Below are 7,169 nucleotides of genomic sequence, written 5' to 3' on the forward strand. Positions count from 1 at the left end.
CCCGGCGCGCGCGCCCTAAGGAGCGGGGCCGCGCGCGCCGGGACAAGACCGACGGAGAGCGAGTCAGGTACGGGAGCCGGGGTGCGCATCGCGAGCGGGCGCCTCCCGCATCGCGAATCGCATCCCGGCTGGGAGAGGTATCGCAGCGCACCCGGTCAGCAGGTCTGACCGGGGCGCTGCAATTGCGAGGATGTTGCGAGCGCTCCGGGGAGGAGCGGGGACCCGGAGCGCTCGGCGTAACAATATGTGTGTATTGCTGGAGTTGCAAACATGGGTGCACTTGACAAACTCAGCTCGGCTATTCCCCATTGAAAGATTGTTGCACCCAGGACCCTTAGCACTGGGATATGCTACTCAATACCACTGGCATGGCCAGGTGTAAACAACATCTGACCTTTGTTGTGTATGTAACCATGGAGATTGTGATGTCGCCTAGGCCCACCAAAGAACAGCCTTGTCAGAAGCCGCACTTCCATGAGTAGAAGCAGCAGCACCATAGGTTGTCAAATAAGCTGGATTTAACCAAGACAAGTGAGTCCAATAGGATGCAGGTATGTCCTCTATCCTTACAGCTTCCCGTGGCTGTTGGTTTTATACCGTTTGGGGACAGTCAAGGAGGAGTCAGCAGGCAACACATGTAAGTGTGTGCTTGTGTGTGTGTGTGTGTGTTTCCTATGCAGATCCTAAACCCAGTATCACATGCAAGTAGGAGGCGAAAGAAAGGTTCCTGCCAAAGCCAGGTTATGGATTGCATTTAAAAATGCTCCATCAGAGTGAAATGGACTCCCATCTTCCTGCTTAGCAATAATGATAATGATATGGGTTTAGGGTCTGCTGTGTGTACTGGTGGGTGACTGCCACCCAGCCAGGGTGTGTATGGGAGGCTGCCAGCCAGCCTCCCTTCCTACAAGTAGTGATGGTGCATGTGAAGGGGTTCCTCCCCTTTGACAGTTATCACTTCTCGTCCTTCTTTTTGGCTGAGATCAAATGTGGTGTCTGTTTTTATCAGTTTAATATCTGATATGTCCCCTATCTGGTAGCATATATTAAGTGCACCACCAGGTTTCAGTGTTGGAAAGAAAGATTACCTGTTTATTTGCTGCTGCAGCTGCTTGCTGGCTAGTCCAGTGGGCCCTTACTGCAGGCAAAAGACAATAGGTTGTGCCGCTTGTGTCTGGCCCCTGTTGGAGCGACCAGGCACAGGACTGCTGCTGCTGCTGAATGTCCTCTTTAATTGAATAAGCTCAGCAACCTGCACACCTGTGCAGGTTGGACATGACATGATAGGTAGCTGTCTTTCAGGTAGTGGGAGCTGAATCTTGTTAATTGACATTGGGGTGTCATTGCTGTTGAGTGACCATGCATTGGTACTGTGGTATTGGAATAATAAAAACAAATGTTGCCAGCCAGCCATCCATGCAATAATGGATAGGACATCAGCTATGAGGCATTTGTTTGTACAAACTGCTGCTCACAACTAATGTTGCAATATAGTGTCTCCATCTGCTGGTGGTATTGAATAAGCAATAGTGCAATGATAGGGTCTGAAAAAGAAGAAAAATAAGAAGCAGCAACATAGGAAAAAAGGAGGAAAGAAGGAAAACATGGAGAGAAGAAAAAAAAGAAGGTAGAAAAAGGTGAAAACATGTTTAAAAAAGTATTTCCATCTCTATCTCTCTCTATATATATATTTAAAAGAAATATATATATATATATATATATATATATATATACAGAGAGAGAGAGAGAGATAAATATATATAGAGATAGATAGATACACATACATACATACATGCATATGTGTGTATTGTTGGAGTTGCAAATGTGTATGTAACCATGGAGATTGTAATGTCGCCTAGGACCACCAAAGAACAGCCTTGTCAGAAGCAGCACTTCCATGAGCAGAAGCAGCAGCACCATAGGTTGTCAAATAAGCTGGATTTAACCAAGACAAGTGAGTCCAATAGGATGCAGGTATGTCCTCTATCCTTACAACTTCCCGTGGCTTTTGGTTTTATACCGTTTGGGGACAGCCAAGGAGGCGTCAGAAGGCAACAAAGGTAAGTGTGTGCTTGTGTGTGTTTCCTATGCAGATCCTAAACCCAGTATCAAATGCAAGTAGGAGGAGTAAGAAGGGTTCCTGCCAAAGCCAGGTTATGGATTGCATTTAAAAATGGTCCATCAGAGTGAAATGGACTCCCATCTTCCTGCTTAGCAATAATGATATGGGTTTAGGGTCTGCTGTGTGTACTGGTGGGTGACTGCCACCCAGCCAGAGTCAAGGCTGGACTGGGATACCGGGAAAATCCCCGGTGGGCCGATCACCTTGACTGCCAAATGGCCGGTGCATTGCCGTAGAATGAGATTTGCCATAGAATGAGATGGTCCGCCTCCATCACATCCTATTGGCTCACTCTTGTCACGTGACATATTTAAACGTCACGCATCGATGCGCACAGCAGTGTCAGTTTGGCTATCACAGGGAGAGGATCTCCTCTCCCTGTGATAGCTAAAGCTGCACGGAGCGCTCATGGCCTCTGTGGCCCGACAGAAGTTCACACATGTACGCAGCTGATACGGCTGGCTCATATACACTTACTCTATTATTACATGTACTGTTGATCCACAGCGCTATCGGGATCCCGATGCCCGATGGCGCTGTCATCAGTGTGCGTCCCCGCTAGCGCCCCATGCCCGCAGCTCTACTCCCCGTCCCATTAACGCTCAGGGAGCGGGGAACAGAAAGTAGAGCATCGGGCGCAGGTAAAGTAGTACTGCGCATGTGCAGCACTACGCGAATAACTTAACCTGCGCCCGATGCTCTACTTTCTGTTCCCCGCTCCCTGAGCGTCAACGGGACGGGGAGTAGAGCTGCGGGCGTGGGGCGCTCGCGGGGACGCACACTGATGACAGCGCCTTCGGGCTTCGGGATCCCGATAGCGCTGTGGATCAACAGTAAATGTATATGAGCCAGCCGTATGAGCTGCGTAAATGTGTGAGCTTCTGTCGGGCCACAGAGGCCATGAGAGCTCCGTGCAGCTTCAGCTATCACAGGGAGAGGAGATCCTCTCCCTGTGATAGCCAAACTGACACTGCTGTGCGCATCGATGTGTGACGTTTAAATATGTCATGTGACAAGAGTGAGCCAATAGGATGTGATGGAGGCGGACCATCTCATTCTATGGCAATGCACCGGCCGCACCATGTTAAAGAAGACTTCTTGGCCCGGTGCATTGCCGTGGAATGAGATTTGCCATAGAATGAGATGGTCCGCCTCCATCACATCCTATTGGCTCACTCTTGTCACGTGACATATTTAAACGTCACGCATCGATGCGCACAGTAGTGTCAGTTTGGCTATCACAGGGAGAGGATCTCCTCACCCTGTGATAGCTGAAGCTGTACGGAGCTCTCATGGCCTCTGTGGGCCGACAGAAGTTCACACATGTACGCAGCTCATACGGCTGGCTCATATACATTTACTCTATTATTACATGTACTGTTGATCCACAGCGCTATCGGGATCCCGATGCCCGATGGCGCTGTCATCAGTGTGCGTCCCCGCTAGCGCCCCACGCCCGCAGCTCTACTCCCCGTCCCATTAACGCTCAGGGAGCGGGGAACAGAAAGTAGAGCATCGGGCGCAGGTAAAGTAGTACTGCGCATGTGCAGCACTACGCGAATAACTTAACCTGCGCCCGATGCTCTACTTTCTGTTCCCCGCTCCCTGAGCGTCAAAGGGACGGGGAGTAGAGCTAAGGGGGACGGGGGAGTAGAGCTGCGGGCGTGGGGCGCTCGCGGGGACGCACACTGATGACAGCGCCTTCGGGCATTGGGATCCCGATAGCGTTGTGGATCAACAGTAAATGTATATGAGCCAGCCGTATGAGCTGCGTAAATGTGTGAACTTCTGTCGGGCCACAGAGGCCATGAGAGCTCCATGCAGCTTCAGCTATCACAGGGAGAGGAGATCCTCTCCCTGTGATAGCCAAACTGACACTGCTGTGCGCATCGATGTGTGACGTTTAAATATGTCATGTGACAAGAGTGAGCCAATAGGATGTGATGGAGGCGGACCATCTCATTCTATGGCAATGCACCGGCCGCACCATGTTAAAGAAGACTTCTTGGCCCGGTGCATTGCCGTGGAATGAGATTTGCCATAGAATGAGATGGTCCGCCTCCATCACATCTTATTGGCTCACTCTTGTCACGTGACATATTTAAACGTCACGCATCGATGCGCACAGTAGTGTCAGTTTGGCTATCACAGGGAGAGGATCTCCTCACCCTGTGATAGCTGAAGCTGTACGGAGCTCTCATGGCCTCTGTGGGCCGACAGAAGTTCACACATGTACGCAGCTCATACGGCTGGCTCATATACATTTACTCTATTATTACATGTACTGTTGATCCACAGCGCTATCGGGATCCCGATGCCCGATGGCGCTGTCATCAGTGTACGTCCCCGCGAGCGCCCCACGCCCGCAGCTCTACTCCCCGTCCTCCGACCCCCCGCAGCTGTACTCCCCGTCCCCCGCAGCTGTACTCCCCGCCCCCCGCAGCTCTACTCCCCGTCCCCCGCAGCTCTTCTCCCCGTCCCCCGCATCTCTACACCCCGTCCCCCGCATCTCTACTCCCCGTCCCCTGCATCTCTACTCCCCGTCCCCCGCAGCTCTACTCCCCGTCCCCCGCAGCTCTTCTCCCCGTCCCCCGCATCTCTACACCCCGTCCCCCGCATCTCTACTCCCCGTCCCCCGCAGCTCTACTCCCCGTCCCCCGCAGCTCTACTCCCCGTCCCCCGCAGCTCTTCTCCCCGTCCTACGCAGCTCTACACCCCGTCCCCCGCAGCTCTACTCCCCGTCCCCTGTGAACGCTCAGGGAGCGATCCACAGCGCTATGGGGATTCCTACGCCCGATGGCGCTGTCATCAGTGTGCGTCCCCACGAGCGCCCCACGCCCGCAGCTCTACTCCCCGTCCCCCGCAGCTCTACTCCCCGTCCCGTTAACGCTCAGGGAGCGGGGAACAGAAAATAGAGCATCGGGCGCAGGTAAAGTAGTACTGCGCATGCGCAGCACTACGCGAATTACTTGACCTGCGCCTGATTCTCTACTTTCTGTTCCCCGCTCCCTGAGCGTTAACGGGACGGGGAGTAGAGCTGCGGGGGGCGGAGGACGGGGAGTAGAGCTGCGGGCGTGGGGCGCTCGCGGGGACGCACACTGATGACAGCGCTGTGGATCAACAGTAAATGTATATGAGGCAGCCGTATGAGCTACGTACATGTGTGAACTTCTGGCGGGCCACAGAGGCCATGAGAGCTCCGTACAGCTTCAGCTATCACAGGGTGAGGAGATCCTCTCCCTGTCATAGCCAAACTGACACTACTGTGCGCATCGATGCGTGACGTTTAAATATGTCACGTGACAAGAGTGAGCCAATAGGATGTGATGGAGGCGGACCATCTCATTCTATGGCAAATCTCATTCCACGGCAATGCACCGGCCCCTGACAGTGGTTGTCGCACGGCCGGCCGCAAGACTGGCCGTGCCGGAAGCAATGAGGCTTCCTGGGCTGACTGCAGCAGGCTGGCCAACTGACAGCAGAGGTGGCTCTAGCATAATAGGCCACCGCCTCAGTTCTCGCGTTAATGGGGGGCCTCGCTCAGGGACCCGACTAGCGCAAGTTGCTCCTCACTCTCCGGAAGACCGCCGGGATTGAAGTTTAATACAGCAGTTCCGGTTCCATCCTGCCTGCCGGTGGCGAGCCCCAGCGCTGCGCCCGACCAGCCCCTGCTGATCCTCTGCCACTTTAAGAGAAAGGGCTGCTGGGGCTGGTCGCCTGCTATAGAAACAGCTGCTGATCGGAGAAAGGGCTGCTGAAAGACCTCCTGAACCCCGCCCCCCCCCCCCCAAAAAAAAAAACCTCAGAGAGAAAACAGACGAACTGTGCATCAGGAACAGGGGCCCAGCGTGAAAGGGGGCCCGCTGCCCTCTCCAGGTCCGGCCCCAGAGGCGAGCATTAGGCCACATACCACCGCATACTCCCCGACCACAGCAAGTTTGACAGCACCCGGATGGATGCTGCGTTCAACCACCCCTTGCAGGCGGCCCAGTGACGTCTCTAGGGGGGGGGGGCAGAGGGGGCCACGGCCCCCCCTACATCATGATTGGCCCCCCCCACATCATGATTGGCCCCCCCCTTGTGCCCCCCCTAGCAGCAGTAGGTCACTAGCAGCTCTCATGGCCCTCAGGGGGGTACAGCTAGTTCACCAGTAAGGGGCCCGAGCCCCCGCTGCACCCCCCGCCCCCCGGAGCCATTTACTCCGGCATCCTTTTATTTAATAAATCTTCAGCCAGCAGCCCTGTCACCACGCAGGGGCCGCGCTATGCAGACTGGGAAGAGCAGACAGGAAGCTCCTCCCCCTCTCTCACTCCCCTGTATGCTGCTGCTGGACCTTGTGGAGCAGGCCTGCTGTGTGTATACAGGCCCGGACACCACCAGTATGGAAGACTTACCTGCCCAGTGCCCACTGCTGATGCTGCCCTTTTAAAGTAAGTAACTTGCTTGGGGGAGAGGGGGAAAGTTGTAGTTCGGGAGACAGTGGGAGGTAGTTCAGTGTTTCCCAACCAGGGGGCCTCCAGCTGTTGCAAAACTACAACTCCCAGCATTGCTTTGGCTTTATGAGCATACTGGGAGTTGTAGTTTTGCAACAGCTGGAGGCCCCCATGTTGGGGAACACTGATCTATCTATCTATCAATCAATCTCCTATCTATCTATCTATCTATCTATCTATCTCATATCTATCCATCCATCTATCTATATCCATCTATTTATGCATCTATCTAATATCTATCTATCAATCTCCTATCTATCTATCTATCTATCTCATATCTATCCATCCATCTATCTATATCCATCTATTTATGCATCTATCTATCTTTCTCATATCTATCTATCTCTCATCTATCTATCTCATATCTATCTATCTAACTCAGATAGATGAGAGATAGATAGACGAGAGATAGCTAGATAGATATGAGAGATAGAAAGATAAATAGATGATATATAGATAGAGAGATGATATATAGAAAGATACATACAGTAAATAGATGGATAGATAGATGATAGACCGATAGATAGATGATAGATAGATATGATATAGACAGA

General features: G+C 52.7%; 1 pseudogene; it reads left to right on the top strand.

Annotated features, from left to right (window-relative positions):
• The first annotated feature begins 953 nt into the window (after positions 1-953).
• Positions 954-1,061, top strand: LOC130359822 (U2 spliceosomal RNA; annotated as a pseudogene).
• Positions 1,062-7,169: the final 6,108 nt, after the last annotated feature.

This window comes from Hyla sarda, chromosome 2, assembly GCF_029499605.1.
Source record: "Hyla sarda isolate aHylSar1 chromosome 2, aHylSar1.hap1, whole genome shotgun sequence".
Classification (NCBI taxonomy): domain Eukaryota; kingdom Metazoa; phylum Chordata; class Amphibia; order Anura; family Hylidae; genus Hyla; species Hyla sarda.